Below are 19,356 nucleotides of genomic sequence, written 5' to 3' on the forward strand. Positions count from 1 at the left end.
CTTTCTTTCTGTCCTGCTCCCTTGATGCTTTTGCAAAACAGATGCCTTGGCTGCTGGAACCCTGTCTGTAACGTGTGACAGAATCTTGCTCAGGTCTCACCCTATGGCCCAGGCTCGCTTAGAACTCGCGACTACCCTCCCTGCCTCAGAGGCTTTCCGAAGACTGGGATTACGGATGTGCACCACCACCTCCTGGAGACTTCTCTTTCGAACGGGAATGACAGCTCCACCGGGCGCTTGGAGGTCAAGACAAATAAAAAGAACGCGAGATCGCGTGCAGTCGTCGGACGGAAAAGTCTTCTAGAAACGCTGGGTATTAGTGCTCTGGTTTCGACTAGGGCAAGCCAGGGGTTTCAGGAAGGTTCTGGCGCTGTGTTCCTAAAATGTGGTTTCCTAGATGGAGCTGGAGCGGGGTGGACGAGGAGATGCTGCGTTTACTCAGCGTTCTGCGAGCAAGGAAGGGGACGGAGAAGGAGGGAGAGCTGGAAGGCAGGTACAGCTCTGGACACGACCGAGTAGCAGGGGGACAACAGCGAGCGCTCGGAGTCCGAGCCGCTGCGGCCGCTGCGAGCCGGAGACCTGAGGGGAAAAACCGAGGGCTGGGGCAAGAAACCCAGAGAGCTCACCGATTGGTCCTCTTCTCGGGGCGTGCGTTTCTGTCCTCCAAATGATTGGTGAAGGGAAAGTAGCAGGTAAACCAGCCCTGCCGCCTTGTCATTGGTCAGTGGCTTCTCTATCGGCCAAACGATTGGCTAGCGCGACATGGAGCCGAACGCCGATTGGTCCGGATTGGCCGCCAAGACCGCTCCGTTCGCGCGCTCTGATTGGCTGGCGGGAAGAGGCAGGTATCCGGGCTCCGCGGCTCCTCCATTGGTGGGCGGGGAAGGGGGGTTGGGCACAGCGATTGGTGGGCGGGGGGCCGGGCCTGGGCCGGCGGGGAGCGGATTGGTCGGAAAGTAGGTTAGTGGTGCGACATTTAGGGAAGGCAGAAAGTAGGTCAGGGACGGAGGTGCCTGTTTACCCGCGCCGGACTTGCCGCCGCCACCGCCGCGGGATCCGAGTGCGGGTGCGGGCGCGGGCGCTCGCGGCGAGCCACGGTGAGTGTCCGCACGGCTGCGGGCTGCGGCCGTCCCGGGGCGTCCCGTCGGGGGTCGCGAGCTCCCGGGCCGGCGCGCCGCCCCCGCCCCCGCCCGCGGCGCAGCCCGGCCGCCTGGAGCCCTGCCCGACGTGCCCGCTGCCGGCCTTAAAGGGCCCGTGCGACTCCCAGCCCCCACCCGGCCGCGGGGAGGCTGCGCCCCTTAAAGGCGCCGCGCCCGCTCACCCCCATCTCTCCTGCCTGGGCTGCGCGGCGGGCGGGGGAGAGCTAGGGGGGGCCCGGGACGCTGTCGGTGGGCGCGCCCACCTTCCCCGCTCGGGCATCACCACCTGGCCCCGGAGGGGGCGGCCGGCGGCCTCTTAAAGAGACAGCCATGCCGGGCTGTGGCGATGACCCGAGCCCGGAACGAGCTCCGGGATGCGTCCTCGGGAGCTTCTGGGTCCCTGAAGGGATGGCTAGGACGCGGGCAGAACGATGCTATGCAGTGCCTGCCCAGTCAACCCCTCGGCACTTCCCTCCCCGGAGCTGGGTGGGGGCGGGGAGGGCGTCTCCGTCGAGTCGGGGCGTTCGCGTCCGCCCGTCCCTTTGGCCGGTTGTGGGGCTGGCGCGGACCCCGGTTATGCCCTGGCGGGCACGGACCAGGCCCGCTCCAGTGTGTGGACAGCCGTCGGTCCTGCGCCGTTCAGTACCTGGGTGGCCCTGGAAGATGGATCTTCCCTTTTGGGTCTGCGAGCAGGTGCCCGATGGCGTGGGGACGGTGCCCTGCGCCCGGGTGGGTGTCCGGAAAACCTTCGGAGGGTGCAGCGAGGCTGCCCTTACTTGCGGGTTTGGCAGGTAATAGGGGAAGAGAAAGGTTTCCACTGGAGATTGCCCCGGCGTTGACAGCTTGGGAAGCTCGGGTTTGCTGGGAGAAGCGAATGGTAGAATTTTACGCAGACTTGGGGCCACATGGCAGCCACCCCCGGGGGTCGCAGAGCGGGTCGCGATCGGTGTGGGGGGAAGGAAGGGCTGCGTTGGACACGGGCGTCTGTTGTCAAGTTTGTGCTGGCTGAGCTGACATGATCACCCCTCACCTGTTCCCCCAGCATCTTCTCCAGTCCTTCCGCCCTCACCTAGCCTAGCTTTGGCCCTTTGGCCCTTGTGGTCGGGTTCTTTTCTTGTCTTAAGTTGTTACTTTTCAGCAAGAAATTATTAGTCAAGTTTTCTCACTCAGCTTCCAAAAATCAGATTCTGTATTCACAAGCAACTACTTTTTGACGGTACCGGTATTGCCATGATCTGCGTGTGTTCTTTTTTTTTTTTTTGTTTTGTTTTGTTTTTTTGTCCAGGAAAATGGATCATTAAATGCCCCCCCCCTTTTTTTGCACAACCCTTGCTTATCATTTGTCCTTCTGACATTTGCTGCCGTGCCCCCTTTCAATCTATTTTTACTTAACAACTATTATTTTTATTCTTAAGTTCCCATTGATACCAGGATCTGTCAATTTGGGTTGGTGGATTTTCTAATTAATGTACCAGTTGAATCATGAGCTTAAAATAATCGTTGCTGCTCCTGAGCAGTTTTGAATAATCTCAGGCTCCCTGTGCTTGCAAGAATGGGGAAAAATCACTGCTGTTAAACTGGATTTCCATACCAGGGAAGTTCCAAAAATAAATATTTTTTAAATACAAAATTTAATCTTTCAGATTCTGTTTTGTTTCTGGGTTCACATTATTACTAAATCTTTAAGATGGTTTGTTGAACATATTTAGAAGGGTTAGAAATTTCCCAGGCAGATTTGAAATTGGGTGTATCAACGGAAGCTGGATCGGTAGCGACAATTTGGTTCTATCTTAGATGTTGCCAATGAATAATGATAATGTTAAAACAGCAGTTAAATTTGTACTTTGTTCCAATCTCTGCTGTTTAAAATGGGAGAGGCTCCGATAAGGTGTGGAAGAGCAGAGACCTGGGTTAGAAGGCATGTAGCTAGGTTCTAGCCCAGGCTGGGACTCTGATAGCTGTGCCACTTGGAGCAAGTTACTGCGCCTTTCTGGGTTATGTTCGCCTCAGATGGAAAGTCTCAGACAGTTGAATTAAGGGATGTCAAAGGTTGCTACCACTCTTCAGTCCCACATGCCTCTAAATATTTAATAGATTTGAATTAGGGTAGGTATTTACCTCCCGGAGCTGCCCGATCATTTGAGCCAAAGTCCTGTTTTCATGAGAAAGTTAAGCAGATCAACAGATGGTGTTTAAGAGGATCCATTTCAAAAGATTTATAATTGATGACGATTCACCCGTTTCTGCAATTTGCAGAAGAGGTTTACATGCCACAGGGCAGGAAAAGGAAGTGGCCATATTTTCAGATCTATTCCTTCCCCTCACCAGCCTCGCTGAGATTCTTAGACCTGAAAATGGATAAGTGCACGGAAAGACATGGATGCATTAACAGTACTGCATATTAACATGCAAAAATGCATGATTTTATCTACCTTTGGTGGGCAGCCTGTCTTCTATGCACGAGCTTTTTTCTTTCTGTTATTTTACCGTACCACTCCCAGCACTGGAGTTTCAGTGACCTCGGTGTTATGCTGACTGAGGTAGGCATTTGCAGGGGAAATTAGAAAAGACAAAATCTTTTCTAGACTTGGAGGTTGAATGAGGAGCTCAGGGACACAAGCCTGCCCTCCTCTGCCGGTCTTCTCTGTCATGGCCACTTTATCACAAGGCTCAGATTGACCCTAAGTATCCTTTTAAATGAACTTTTCTCCTCCCCTCCACCTGCTCTGACTTAAGCTCCTCAGCATCGTTGGTTTTCCTTTTCAGAACACCCATTCCGTTCCCCTGTTGCCCTCTCCCCTCTTATCAGAGGGAGGAAACATTCCTCCTCCCACTGAGCTCAGATGCACAGGAGCCCCTGGGTCCTGGCGTCAGAAGGAGCCGGCACTTGGGTTGGAGGTGTGTGGCTTTGGAGAAGTGTCTGACTTCTTTGACCTCAGTGCTGCTCCTCGGGTGCAGTGGCAACGCCTGCCTCTGGGAGTCTGTGTGAGGTTGACAGGACATGATGCATGTCAACTGCCTAGCACACAGGAAGCCTTTCCTCAGTGCCAGCTGCCACTCCCTCCCACCTCTGCCAGGCTCCTGTCACCAGAATGTCCTCTGTACTATTTGTCCTCGGACTCCCCACCAGTGTCAGGAGAACCTTTGTCTTGATTTAGGAATAGGAAGAAACAGACCTATTGTGAGCCTGTTGTGAGTTTCCATGTGTCCATACTAGGTGCCCCTGAGTCTGGATGTCTCGCTGATAGGTGCCCGACTGCCCCAGAGCTGAACATTCTGCTGCTCTGGCTTTCCCCCCTACTTTTCTTCTTTATACTCTGTATGATTTCTAAATCCTTTCGTTGAAATCCAAGTTGTTTTGGTCCCCTTGTAGCTTGATCTAGCTCACTTGTCTTCTCCAGAAGTCACTCCTCCTCCTTCCTTTAGGCCATGCTGCTTTCTTGATTCTTTTTCTGCTTCTTCCAAAGATCAGTGTCCATCTTCTGCTGCCCACCTGGTCCCCACCTCACCTGGAGTCCCATATCTAGTTGTGCCCTGCCTCCTCTGCTGTAGCTCTGGCAGGTCCAGTAGTGTCCTGTAGCTAGCTCTGGTGGCCCTGGTGGTCACGGGCTTGCACACCGTCTTCAAGCCCCACTCCCCTGCATCAGCACACCACCCAGGAGCCTAGAACCCTTCATGTCCTGCTTCCCCAGTTGTCCAGCCAGGCAGTTTTGTTAGATAGTGTAGAGCCTCAGCTCTTTCCTATCCCAGCTTTTGCTTTCGACCTTCCTAGCTGATGGCTGGCTTGCTTTTTCTCTGTATCTTGGCATCCTCCTGATAGGATCTCCCCTTAGCTCCCAGAGTTGCAGTGTGGGCTGAATGAGTTAAGATATGGGGCATGTGGGTCAAGGTCTTTATCACATTTTGCCGTGACTCAGTGGTGTTGCTCCCTGTTGCTCTGCCAGCTCCTCACTCTGCCGTGGGGGACTCTCCACATCCAGCTCACATGCTGGCCCTCACTTGTGTACACAGGACTGTCCAACTAAGCTGAGGGGTGGACCATGCCATGCACCAGCTCTAGGCCGAGTCCTCCCAACCTCCCAGTCTTCACATATCCCCTCCCTTCTGTTCCAGCTCAGGCACTTGGACCTTGAGGAACCACCTTTGTCTTGACTTTGCCCACACTTGGCAGCAGTGTCCCCAGCCCTTGACCCTTTTCTAATTCCTGGAGGGTCTACTGTGTCCTGTATCATGTTGGACTGTCCCTGGGACTCTGGCCTGTTTGTCCAGACTGAGCACTTGGGGGAGAGTTCATTTTGGTTCCTCCCAAATAATAGGCACAAGAGGCCTATTTGTATTTGTCTGGTGCCCATCCCATTTGGAGACTGGAGAAGGAGGGATGCACACTTACTGCAGAGAGGCCCTGGGAAGGAGAGTTTGAGTTGGGAGGGAGATGACATGTCCTCAGTACTGGCTTCAGGGGAATGCTAAGCGCTGGAATGGGCGAATGTTGAGTGTGGGACTATAATGGCAAATGATTTTTACTTGAGTACATGCTGTCCTTTCAGTTCTGTAAACTCCTGTTTGTCCAGCGTGTTTGCCCAGTAAAGAAGGGTCTGTCTGATTTAATACTCTGGTTGATATTGTTTTGGACATAGACTGAGTCAAACGTTTGTATGTATTTATCCCTTTCACTACTGCTTCAGTTGTGTGACCTGGACAAATTAGTGAGTTTGAGTCTGATTGGCTTCAACTGAAAAAGAGGAATAAATAATTATGGCAGTAGTGTAGTAGCTACAATTTATTGGGCATTTTCTGTGTGCCAGCAAATATGTCGCTTACCTTAGGCTTATTCATTTCATGTAGTCTTCGTCGTTCTCTTGTGAGGTCACACCACTGTCCTTCTTTACAGATGAGGTGGCTTTGTAAACTGCCCAAGGTTACCCAGTTGCTAAGGGATGGGTCAGGGTTTACCTATCTCATAGACTCCGGAGCCTGCTAGGAGGGACAGGGTGTTAGATCCTGTGTGCCAGACATCATGCTAGGAGCCCTCTAGGCTTGCAGAGATTGGGGACCAGTCTCAGATGACAAGCATGATGTGCACCATCCTTCTAGCAGTGCTGATGTCCTTGCCATGGTACAAGAGGCCACACATTTGGATACTACCCTAGTATCGGTTACAAGGGCTTGTGAGTTTCCTCCTACATCCTGTGATGTCTCTTTGCTATCTCTTGCTTTCTCCTGTTTTTCTGGGGGCATTCATGCAAGCCCCTGATGCTCAGCCTCTTCCTCCCCAGGATCCCCTGTGTAAGATGAGCTTCCTGAAGAGACCACTAACACTGGTCCTGACAGAGACATCCAGGAGCTCTCCCCAGGGAGAGAACGTCTCTCAGCTTTGTCCTCCTCATCCCAAAGACACACCCTCCCCAAGCCATCGCTGTACCCCAGCCTTGGTGGAGATGTATGTTTTTAATGCCAATCGTTCCCTCTGAATACATTTAGATAGCAAAGGGAACAATGTTTTATGTGAAGAACCTGTTACATAAAAATGGATTATATAATGTTCAGCTCTATACCCCCCAAAAGTAATAATCGCTGGCTCCTTGGAACAGAATTAACCTCAGATTGACAAATGTGAAAAGTGATGCTCTGCCCTCAGTACCTCCCTTTGAACTCTGCTGTCCTTGCTGGGCATCTGGAGCAGGCTGAGTGGGAATGGCCTGCATCTGTAAGACAGGCTGGAAGTGGCCTTTTGAGAGAGGAGATGCAGTGACGACTTGGTGACTTTTGTCTCCCTCATGGCTAAGCTGCTTACTCCTTCTCACTTAGACCATCAGTACCGCCTGTTTCCACTCTTCTGCTCTACTTTGTACTCCTTTGGGTTTTCTCCATGCAGTATGACCAGGCAGGGCCTTCTAAAAACAACTGCCCTGTGTCCAGTCTTCCTCTGCCCCTCTAGGACACTCCTGCCCATCTCCCACCTCCATTACGAGACCCTGTGCCTGAGCTTCCATGCGACTGTCTGACTGTGTCATAGTCTCTCCTGTTGAATGTCCTGGCTCATGATCCCTTGACCAGAGCGGCCCTCCTCTCTCCCTCCCTCCCTCTGCCTACCTTGAATCTCTCGCCCCACTCCCTGCCTTTTGCTTCTCAGTCATTTATTCCAAAGCGATGCTATCTCACCATTGGCAGATTGCCGTCTCCCGCCTAATCAGGACGGTCAGTTCTTTCACTTTTTAATAGATGATGACCTGTCTTCCCCCCACTTCCTGTTCTCTGTCTGCACTCATCCATTCTTCCAGTGGGATTTCCTGGAGGCTCCCAGGTGAATAGTTGTTTTGAGCAGAGAAGTGACCAGAAGGGGCTTGGGCTTCTGCCGGGAGGGCGGTGAGACATGCCCAGGAGCCACAGTGGTGAGCACGCCTCCTGTCCAGGAAGAGGCTTTAGCAGGGTCTTCAGGGAAGACCCCACTGAGAAGGTGACTTGAGCTCAGCTTCTGAAAGATCCAGGAACAGTTTCCATGGAAGAGAGTCTGGCCGGTACCAAGGTCCTGATGTTGGAGGAGCTTGATTGCCAAGGGAAGTAAGAGCTGGTGGGTACGGGTCTGAGTTTCTGTGACCAGATGCTTTCTCTCTCCTTTCTCCTTTCAGGAGCCTTGAGCCCAGAGTCAAAGGCCTGCAAATATGAGTTAGAGTATTTGCTCAAATCATCTAACTAGTGGTTCACTGTTCCCTGCTTAGAAGGCCTTTCGTGAAATGCAAGGCATTGTTTACATGCTGTGTCACATGCAAACAAATTAAGGGTTTAGAGGGTTCCCTCATAAATGTGCTGCTGACAAGTGTCACTGCCCGTTACCATTTTAATTATATTTAGTGCAGACTTCTGTATATTGTTTGACGTGTACGTGTGTGTGTGTGTGTGTGTGTGTGTGTGTGTGTGTGTGTGTGTGCGCGCATGTTAAATGTTTTAAAAGTTTATTCGTAATGCAGTTGATGGAAGCTTGGTATAAGTTGGTCTATATTAAAAAAAAAAAAACAACCAAACTAAATAATGGTTTAGTTCCCCCATCAAGCTCAGAAAAGCCATTTAGGGACAGCTGTAGCCAAAACCGTATGGCTTCGTTCTAAAGCAGCGTTAGCGTTAATTAAGCTGCAGCTTGCACGGCCCTCGTCTGTGGTGCATTACAGTTATTTACTGCTGGCTTTGGCTGTTTGTCTTAGTCACTTCTACTATTTCCCAGCCTGACAGAAAGCTTTATGAAGGGAATTTTTTCCCTAACCTTTCTGCCCTTAAGAGTTGTGTTGTTTTATAAATGGGACAGTAGAACTCAGCGCGGAGGGCATTGTGATCCAGTGTGGTGATGTGCTGAGGCACTTCAGAAGGAGTATTCCTTTTGGAACTTTGATTTCTCAGGGTCTTCTCAGTTAGAAAATCCTGTGTTTTGAAGAGTAACAGGAAAATGAAACATGACCTTCATCATGCATACCTGCTTGGAAATGGCCCCCTCCAGATTCTTCTAGAAGTACACGGCAGGGTGACGAGGGAAACTTAGCTCCCTTGGCTAGTGCTCATGGGTTTTCTTCCACAGCCCCCTACCTACCCTTATCTGCCTTTCTAAATGAGTTGAAAGGAATTTTTTCCTAGAATTTGTGGTCCAGATAGGAATTACGTGTTCTTGGTCATCTAATCTCCCAAATCATTATGTAAATCACCTTTTCTTTGGACTCTTAGGGATAAACATGGTGACTGGTTTGTTTGCTTGTGAAATACACTTGTGAGAACCCTCAGGGACTGGGATGAGTTTGCAGCCGAGAACAGAGCTAAAAGAGTGTGGGATCCAAAACAGTTTTAAATGTTAAATGCAAATCTATTTTCAGTATCCTGCTGGAGGGGAGAGGAGCCCAAGGCTGGAGATGATAGAATTGACTTCTGCTTCCAAGGGAAGGGGTTTTACCATAGTGGGGAAAAAAAAAAAAGCCACCCTTTCACCAAGCGCTACCCCTCCCTTCCCACCTCTGAGTCCTGTTTTTGGCATCTTGGGTCACTCTGCCATTTGAGACATTTGATATTTAAGTGACGTTCGTTCATGGCTGAGCTCAGCTGGCAGTGTTGACAAAATGACTGAGGTGAGCATGCTGTGCTACTGTCTGTCCTCGGTGCATTCTGGAGGGAAGGGGTGCTGCACTCGGGTGACAGGGCACTTTTAGCGCTGCCTTGGTCTGCTCGGTTATGAGCAGTATGTTCATTTTCACCCCCTCACTTGAAGGCACAGAAGGAGTTTGTGCAGGGAGACACTGTGCTGGGAACTTCACGCTGGAGCTGGGGTTGCATGGAACCTCATCTTTTTCCTTGGGTGCCGGAATGTGAGCAAGAATGTCACCTGTTTATTCCCTGCCATGTCCCAGGACCAGCCACTGAGTTGGTGTCTGTACGGATCAATTGCCCAATACATACCTATTTATTTAATCAACAGGTGAGTTGAGCTTTGTGAAAACCCCAGATGTTCATGCCTTGCATATGCAAGGACATATGCATGGGCTTGCTCTTGTATGTACTTAAAAGTCCAGGTAGCCATTTCCTCTGGACATTAGTGTTTTTTTGTATTCTCCATGTTGGCTTGGAGATCAGTGCCTTTTACTGACAAAGGAGTTACCTGTTCAGCTGCCATTCATCTTTATCTTGTCTTTCCTTGGCTCCAGAGCATAGCTGAGCAGTGGCTGAGCCTCATCAACTGAAAGGACACTTGGTGCACATTTATTCAGGCATAACAACACATTCATTATTTAGTCAACAGATGTCTGAAGGGCTGTATGTCATGCATCAGGCTAGACCCAGGGGCAAAGCTGATTCGTTTTTTGTGACCGTGGAGCCTGCCGTTTGATTTCCTTAAAGAGCGTCCCATGAGCTGGGGAGATGGCTCATTTTTAAAGTGGAGGATGAGCACGTGTGAGGACCTGGTTCAGATGCTAGCACATAGATCGGGGTGTGTGTGTGGGGGGGTTGTCCTTCCGAGGGGACACGAATACAGCTAATGCAAAGGTGGGAATGATGAGAGCGCAGTCAGAGGTGGGCTAGCCTAGATGGAAGGTTCTGAAGTGGCAAATGAACGTTGGAAGATTATGACAGGCCTGTCTGTGTTTAACTCACTGAGTGACAGGGAAATAAGGAAGTCAGTGACAAGTCAAGGTTTAGTAGTGACTCTTTAGACCCAGCCATCAACTCGTACAGCCTAGAGTCATTTAAAAGGAGAATCGCTGCTAATGGATTGCCTAGATCATATAGGTTTGGCTGTGTCTGTGAGGGATTGTCTGAACTGATGACTGATCTTGGGGCGCCATCCTTAGGTGTAAGAAAGCTGAAGAGTGATACAGCAAGCACATTCCTCCATGGTTTCTGCCTGTAGGCTTCTGCCCTGAGTTCCTGCTCTGACTTTTTTTAATGACAGACAATGTCTTGGAAGTGTAAGATGAAATTCCCAAATGGCTTTTGGCTGGAGGGCTTTACTACAGCACCAGAATGAAACTAGAACATCAATGTGATCGTTGCTATTGATTGTCAACATGGGAGTTGGGGGCTCTAGGCTCTCCTAGGAGACAGGCAGCTTTTGAGGCGTTATCTAGATTAGGTTAGCCTCTGGTTATGCCTATGAGGGTTTTTGTTGATGAGGTTAGTTGAGGAAGGAAGGCCCACTCACAGAATGTGGTCCCATTCTGTGGGCTGGAATTCCAGACTGAATGAGAAGGAGAAAGGGAGCTGAGTGTAAGTATTCATCTCTCTGCTCCTGAATGTAGATGCTGTGTAACCAGCTGCCTCTCAGCTCCCTTTCATGATGGACCGCGCTGAAATGACAAGCCAAAATAACCCCGTTTTCCTTTAAATTGCTTTTGTTGGAATATTTTTACAAAGTCAGCAGCATCATCACCATTATTATCATTATTGTGTATGTGTTTGGGTGTACAGGCCACGGTGTGCACATAGAAGAGGACAACTTGGTGGAGTCAGCTCTCCCTACTTCCAACTTCAGATGGGTCCCAGGGTTGAAGTCGGGTTATCAGGTTTTTGTCATGGGATAGCAAGTGCTTTTTCCCATGGACCCTTCTCACCAGTCTCTTGTGAGTTTTTTGTTTGTTTGTTCTTTAATCACAGCAGCAGGAAAAGTAAAGAGACACCCATCAAAGTAGTAGAGACCGGCGGGCAGTGGGAAGCCCCTGAAATTATTTGTTATGACAATGATAATATTCCTTAGCTGCTCACACACGAGCCCTGGGTGAATGTTGCAGTTCGAAGGAGCAGAGAGGACTAAATGCAGCAGAGGGCCAGATGGAGAGGGACACGAAGCCAGAAGTCCAAGTTAATTGACAGTTGCGTTGTCAGTTCATCTTTAGAGTTCTGGAGCATGCCAACATCTGCCAGTGTAAGTGCCTTTAAGTGTGTGAATCTGCACTGTACTGTGACCAGATTCCTCAGTCCTGAGTTCTTCAGAGGTAAAGCATCATGTTGGAAGACAAACGTTCAAAGACAAATACGTTTTGTCTGTAGGGAGCACTGGAGTAGGGGTGGGCTAACCTGCATTCTAGGCTGCTTCCACTACTTAACCACCTTCCCTTAAGCAGATCACGGATGTCTCAGACTGAGCCTGTTGTCTGTTGAGCTGATAAAATAATTCTTATCCAGCCCTTCGCAGCGTGGGTGGGTCTGATGCTGGAGAGAGATAATGGATGAATGCAGGCTTGGAAGCTATAACCAGTGAGATCGTGCTGGCCTTTACAGGTGTTACAGCAAAGCGGGCTACCTCCAGGGCTGGCGGGAGGATGTGGCGCTGTCCACTACTTGGGTGCTGACTCATATTACTTTGTTGGCTAGAAACATTTTTGTTGTTGTTTTGTTTTTTGTTTTGAGACAGGGTCTCGTGTGCCCAGGATGGCTAACAATTTTCTGTGTAGCTGAGCGTGACCTTGAACTCCTGATCCTCCTGATTCCAGCTCCTGAAAGCTGAGATTGCAGGCATGTGCCACCACCCAGTTTGTGCAGTGCTGGGGGTTGAACCAAGGATTTTGTGCATGCTGAGCAAGCATTCTGCCAGCTGACCTACATCTCCTGTCCTGGGGCCATGCTTTAAAGATAGTTACTCATTTTGGACCCAGAGATGGAGAGCCAAATACCCAGACCTGGGTGGAAAAGTTAGATACAGATCGTCACTCGAATGTCTTCTCTGGGAATGTCTCTCAGCATAATGATGGGCAGCTCCAAACCAGAAAAACAACTGGCCAGCCAGGCATTCTTGGATGGTTTGCCTGTCCTCAGGCATTAGGCAGAGATCCAGAAGAACCTCCATTAGCCTGCGATTAATAAATGAGCCAGCACACTGTCCAGGTAATATCCAGTTGCAAAGCCTGTAGCTGCCACGGCGCAGCAGAACCTTTCTTGGCGATCTGCCAGCTCTCGACTCCCTCAGCATTATATATGTATCTGTAGGTATTAATAGTGGTGCCTAACCCTTGGCTGTTGACGTATGCTAAGCATCGTGCTAAGTGCTGACTAGCCTACACCTTACTCTTTATGACAGTGCTATGGAGTGGGCACAGGCCTCACTCTCTGGTTAGGGAGTCTGACACTCAGGGGTGCCTCAGATGGTGTGTGCTGAATGGGAAAACTGGGATTTAAGCCCCAGGCTCACTCCAGAGCCTGCTTTTTTTTTTTTTTTTTTAACAGCTGCAATCTTTTTTATTTCTTGAACTGCAGAATGCTTCCTGTCTCAGTCTGGGGGCTTCTCGCAGCACACTGGGGCCCAGGAACCCCCTTTTTTTGCTTGCTAGATGTATCACCATGCAGTGGTCCCAGCTCACTGCAGCTCTCTTTTCTTCACAGCCCATGACTGATGTCCTGGCGGCTGCTCGGTGGCTGGTGAGCAAATGGATGCCAGTGAGGAACACAGAGGGACTGCCTCTTGCCAGCTCTGCCAGCTAGTCCACAAGCAGCAACTGGACAAGAGATTTCTCTAGGTCTCTCAGAGTGGCCGGGCAGTGTCTAGTGTGCTAGGGTTTCGGGGTGGTGGTCATCTTCTCTTAAAAGCCTTTTCCAGGCCGGGCGGTGGTGGCGCACGCCTTTAATCCCAGCACTTGGGAGGCAGAGGCAGGCGGATCTCTGTGAGTCCAAGGCTAGCCTGGTCTACGAAGCGAGTTCCAGGAAAGGTACAAAGCTACACAGAGAAACCCTGTCTCGAAAAACCAAAAACCAAAAACCAAAAACAAAACAAACAAAACAAAAACAAAACAAACAAAAAAAACCCAAAAAACAAACAAAAAAGCCAAAAACCCTTTTCCAACAATGCCATCTAACATTCCCACCCGATTTGCTAAACAGTTTTTATAGGCCATGGCTCGTTTGATCTCTGTGATGACCCCGGGAGGGAGACAGGTGTTAGAGTCTGCATGTGTAGACTGAGGGATTATTCTGGAGAGTGTGAGTCACTGTCCAGGGCCCCACAGCTGGGCAGTGGCAGACCCAGGCTTCCAAGCTGCATTTCTGACTTTAGCTTCCATTCTACCCAGGCTTACCCAGGTTTCCCCTTCCCCTTAAGTCGTCTGTAGACTGTATCTAGAAGCCTGCAGGACCTGCGGGCATGATTAACTTGATGTGCTGTGTGCTATACTGTTACTGAATCAGTAAATAAAAGATCACATGAATGCTTCTTGTCTTGGATTCAGCCGATATGTTACCTCCCTGAAAAGATAGATAGTATGCATATGTCCTTTGCAGTAGATTCCTGGGCCAGAAGCCCTCCTATCTTAAAAAAAAAAAAAAAAATTCCCAAGGCTTTTATAGATGACAAAACATGATGTTTATATCATTTTTAGAAGAAGTTGACCATTGAGTTCTTGGTCAGGATACAAGCTTCTGTGATAAGTTTCCATGGAGACGTTAGCCTTGGCCCTCGGTTCAGCTTGCAGTGCCTTTGCTGGAAATGGAAAAGCTGATTTCTTTTTTTGGGTTCTCTTGGTTTTCCTCTGATCGGAGCAGAACTCACCTTTGAGGTCCTGGTTATGTGCTTTATTCAAAAGTTTTCCATGAGATAACACAGAATGAACATTTTCATACCCGGGTTTGGACACTCCTTTGAAGTGTTTAATGGCCATTAAGGGACTTTACTGGGGATGTGTAGAACTGGTGTCATTCAAGCCACTCGGGGTGGTTCCTCTGTTAAGGACACCCACAGACTCTACACTCCCACAATAGCTGAGCACAGGTGGAGGGCGACTTCTTATATGCCAGTTCAGAGTGAAGAGTGTCTAGGCCTGGTGTCATCAATAGGTGGCTTCCACTTGGTGGCTGAAGCTACAAACCTTATTTTCCCTTCTCCTGTGGAAAGAACCAGGGTGGGAGGGGTCCTGTCACTCTATGGGGAAGACCTTAAGTCAGTAATTCTTTATCCCAGTGGTTAGATCTTAGTTCTCTGGACACATGTAAGGCTGGGGAATATCTTCAATTGGGAAATACGTTTAGTTAGGAGGCTTTGTGCCCAGCAAAGTCAATGGAGAGGAGCTGGAACATTGGGGAAGATGGTAGCCAGCCATTGTGGTTGCAGTGGCGGGTGGTTGATAGAGTCTGGAGTGGAAGAGAGTTTGGTGTGGAAGAGAGAAGGGATGGTGCCAGGATCAGGGACCAGAAGCTAGGCAGCCACTTAAACCAGGGCAAGTACAGCCATCTAGAGGTCAGGGTAGTTCACTGCTCACAAACTCAGCAGCCAGTTTGTACCCAGGCATCAGAAAGGGCTCTTACTAATCCAAAAGGACTTAAGTTGTCATCGAGGAGAAGTAAGTTCACCAATGAGATGAACATGGTAGAAAGATCCCTTGCTGAGGAGTCAGAGACCTGTGTTTGAGACAGGCCTTTCACCTGCGACCTGAGTAGAACATCTCAGTAAATGTTTTATCATCTATAAAGGAGGAGTAACTGTGATGGAGTAGTATAAGGCTAACGGATGGGGACCACTCAGCACCTGCAGCTCCAATAGAACGGATGGAGCATCTGTCTGTTCACTACCGTATCCCAGTGCTCCACCCAGTGCCTGGCACGGGCCCATGGCGGAATGGAGCGTGGGTATTACAAGAGGGGAAAAGGGCCTGTGCAAAGGAGCTCTCCGTCCTGCAGTCTTCTCTCAAAGAAGGATTCGGAGACTCTTTGCTGGTCAAGCACTCGAGCCCATGGATAAAACTCAGTAGCCAGTATCAGAGCAGACATTAGAGCCGCTCTCGAGTGGGTGGCGCCAGACACCTCTGCCTGTCCCACAGGATACAACATAACTGAAGACGGAGTCCACAAAGGCGAACCAGCCTTTAAAATGACTTGGCCAAGCTGCTGGCTTTCCTAAGTCCACTCAGACTTGACTTCCTGCTTCAGAATAATCAGATGCAGTTATAAAATTCCTTTGATTTGAAAAATGTGGCTTATTCAAAACTTTTGCTTTGAAGAGAAGATCTAGACAAGAAAATATAAAAAGTGAGCCCCGTGTTTTTACGTGATGAGAACTCCCACCCTGGAAGTAGTGGTGATTAGTTTTTATTTTCTGTTGGTAAATAAATTGAAGTTTATCAGATTAATTCATTTTGTTGCTTTTTTCTAACTTTATTATTCATTTTATTATTTATTTGTTCACCAAAGATGAGCATCTTGCTGGGGAGAGTGTGGAGTGATCATAGATGGGTTTTACTGCAAGAAAATATGTTATTGAAATTTCGTCACAGTATGCTCCCATCTCTTTCAAATTTTCATTAATAAAAGGAGGAAAAGGCACCAGAATATTAACAGTGCTGCTCACCTTGTGAGATCAGAGATGGTTTTTATTCCCATTTTTTTTCCGTGTGGTTTTCTTGGTTCAACTCTGCAAGTATCGCTTTCATCATCATAAATGGGCAGGGGAAATTAGCCCAATAAATAAGTAGGTTCATACTTGCAAGCCTAAGATTTTTTGGTTTTGACACCTGTACTGGCTTATGAACTCTCAAGTGGACCCAGCCTGATCCAGACTCCTTCCTGACTGAGGCAATGGCAATGTGTGTGGTGACAGACGTCTCTCCCGCATGATAGCTGAGACTCAGGGCTTCTAATGCATTAGGAAGGATGTCCAGCCACACTCCTGGGATTTGGCCAGGCTTTATTGCAGTTGACTTAAATGAGTTCTGCACAGTCCCTGTTCCTTGGGTTAGCCTGCCTGCCTTCCTTCTTTCCTTCCTTCCTTCCTTCCTTCCTTCCTTCCTTCCTTCCTTCCTTCCTTCCTTCCTTCCTTCCTTCCTCCCTTTCTCTCTCCCTCCCTCCTTTATTTATTTATTTATTTATTTATTTATTTATTAGAGGCAGGGTCTCTCTATGTTGTGTAACTCTTTCTTCTGTACCACAGCACCCTGACTCCTGCACTGGGGGCCAGGTGCCCCTGGCTCTTCCAGGTCCCTTCTCTACCTGCTCTCTCTATCCATGCTCAGCTTTGATTTTCTGCTGGTGGCTTCTGAAGAGAACTCATTGTGGTCCTCCCTCCCCACAGTTTCCCTTCCCACTTTGTTGTTGCTCAGATGAGTGGCCTGAGCAGTCCTGGGATAGGGGACACTTGTAGGTACTGACTAGAGAGGACATTGGGCTGCCCATCTCTCTGGGGCTTGGCCTGTATGAGGCATGGCAGGCTTAGATGTGGCTTTTGAAGGTGTCTGACTGGTGTCCGAAGCCAGTTTCCAAGCTCTCATTCACCTGTTGAGATCCTGTAGTATGGCAGTCTCTGTTCCAAGTAGTGGCCGGGGTACAGGGATGAGCCACGGACCTAGTCTCAGCTGAGAGGAGCTTTTGGGAGAGAGAGGAAGCTAACCGGTAGCTCCATGAAGAAGATGATTACAGCCTATGAGACCGGCCCTAGAGGAGGTACAAAGTGTCTGTTAATAGTGGCACTGGAGGACCAGAGTTTGGATGGGAATGCAGGACTCTTAATTCCAAGGTCTGGCTCCTCCCAGCTCTCCTTGTTGGTGTAGAAGTGTGGTTCTCAACCTTCCTAATGCCACAGCCCTTTAATACAGTTCCTCATGTTGTGGTGACCCCCAACCATAAAATTATTTTTTTTTGTTACTTCATAACAATAGCTTTGCTACTGTTATAAATCGTAATGTAAATATCTGATTTGCAGAATATCTGATATACAATCCCCGTGAAAGGGTCATATGACCACTGGTGTGGTTGCGACCCACAGGCTGAGAATCACTGGTATAGAGGAATGAGATCAAGATACCTCTCAGGAGGACCGAGTGCTTGACAGCCTGAGCCAGGCCATGCCTGCAGGTGGAGAATCACAAGTTGAAGGCATAAGCTAGCTTAGCCATTCCAGGTGACTATCTATCTCTGAGCTGCCCCTGGTAAGTAGCTAGCTTTTCTGAAGACCGGTAAGCCCCAGTCTTGATCTAAGAGTCCAGATTAGTGCATGTAGCAACTTTGTGTGAGGCAGCCTTGTGTTTCCTCTCTGGTTATTTTCAGCATCTAAGGAGGCTCAGCTAGGATATTGGCTGGTGCCTTCAGGGGACTGTTTTTTAATGAACTCCTCCTCTGTACGTCCTCATTATCCCCAATCCCTTTCCTGATAGCTCAGATTTAGCCTTCAAACAGACTGAAAAATTACTACCTTTATTGTCCTTTCTGAAATTCTGGCCACTAGTGCTCAGAGATCTTTTGGGCATCACTGTGTACAGAGCTTCAGGTGACCCAAAAGAGCTTGATGGCAGGCCAAGGCCTGTGATTGCCCAGAGCATCCTCATGAAGTCTTCTAGACCTTCCTGTCAAATCTTGGGTCCCTGGTCCCACTCTTTGGATTTGCTTTTCTTAGAAAGCCAATGGACCCTTAGCTTTATGGAGAGACAAGTCTTTTTTCCATAAACTTAGTGATGCTTCTTTAATAGCCAAAGAGTAAATACCTTGGAAACTTGTCTCATCCCTGTTTGATGCGGTGAGGAAAAATTTAAGCGCTCTCTCTCTCTCTCTCTCTCTCTCTCTCTCTCTCTCTCTCTCTCTCTCTCTCTCTCTCATTTATTTTTATTTCATGTGTATTGGTGTTTTTGCTTGCATATTTGTCTGTGTGAGGGTGCCAGAAACCCCATATCTGGAGTTAAAGACAGTTGTGACTGCCATGTGGATGGTGGGAATTGAACCCCGATCCTCTAGAATAGCAGCCAGTGCTCTTAACCGCTGAGCCATCTTTCCAGCTCAGTTATTTAATCTCTTCGAGAGGTTGGAGGAATCAGTTGACTCTAAGCTTTCTCACCCCCTCCTTCCCACCTACTGTAACTTCTAACTAAGCCATTCATGCGGGGATGTTTTGATCCCCTGCTGGGCTGGAAGTCTCTGCTGCCGAACACAGTTGATTTTCTTGGTGGTGAGGGAGCTTGTTACCATTCGTGTTTGTTATCCTTATCTTCCAGTAAAAGTGTGTCTATAATCACTGTGTGTGTAGAAAAGAGGCCCACAGAAGAACTAGGGGAAGAACAATCCATTGAAAAATGGGCTTTTTCTCCTCAAAACTTTACTAGCCCAGATGTGTTAGGGTTTTTTGTAGCTTTACATTCATAGTTCCTTCTAGTTCTCAGGATGACTCTGGGGTTCAGCTGTATTCAGCAGGATGGGGGAGTTGGGTCTGCGTCTTCAATCTGCAGGCTTGGCAAGGAAGCCATTTGCTTCCTGTCTCCTACCTGGGGCCCTGGAGTCCTGGGGCCCATCTTAGTCACTGTGAGAATGTGGCCAAGAGTTTTGGGGACCCAGGTGTTGCTTAGCTTCTGGGTATCATTGCTCCTATTTGGAATGTGCCATTCACATTCTTTACAGCCCACGCATACTTTCAGACCTCCGTTTATGGGGTCAGTATGTGGTGTGTGCATGTGTGCATGTAGGTCCCTGTAGAGGCTAGAAGTGGAGGTCAGACCCCTGAACCTGAAGTTAGAGGGAGTTGTGCGAGCTGCCCTTCATGGATACTGGGAGCTGAACTTGGGTCCTCTGGAAGAACAGTAACTACTCTTACATGTTGAGCCCTTAGACCAGAGTGGAGCAGGGGGATGGGCTCAGGGCTGGCGCTGTGGCCTAGGAAGCAATGCCACTGTTCCCAGACAAGAGAATGAACCTCCGCAACAGTCTAGCCCACTTGCCCAAATCCACTGGGCAAGGTGGGGTAGAGCTGGCAAAATTGGAAAGCACATAGAAGAGTGTTCTAGGGGGATGA

The 19,356-nt window shown here is 49.0% G+C and overlaps 1 protein-coding gene across 3 annotated transcripts in view; it reads left to right on the forward strand.

Moving 5' to 3' along the window:
• The first annotated feature begins 959 nt into the window (after nucleotides 1–959).
• Nucleotides 960–19,356, forward strand: part of Bmal1 (basic helix-loop-helix ARNT like 1) — a 106,114-nt gene continuing 87,717 nt past the window's right edge. For 2 of the 3 annotated variants that reach the window (XM_076550498.1, XM_076550505.1), the window contains exon 1: nucleotides 960–1,097. The gene's annotated coding sequence lies outside the window, so the exon portion shown is untranslated. Of the gene's footprint in view, nucleotides 1,098–13,101; nucleotides 13,121–19,356 lie in introns of those variants that run through there. The other variant, XM_076550503.1, reaches the window with a different exon arrangement.

The sequence above is a fragment of the Peromyscus maniculatus genome, chromosome 1, assembly GCF_049852395.1.
Source record: "Peromyscus maniculatus bairdii isolate BWxNUB_F1_BW_parent chromosome 1, HU_Pman_BW_mat_3.1, whole genome shotgun sequence".
NCBI lineage: Eukaryota > Metazoa > Chordata > Mammalia > Rodentia > Cricetidae > Peromyscus > Peromyscus maniculatus.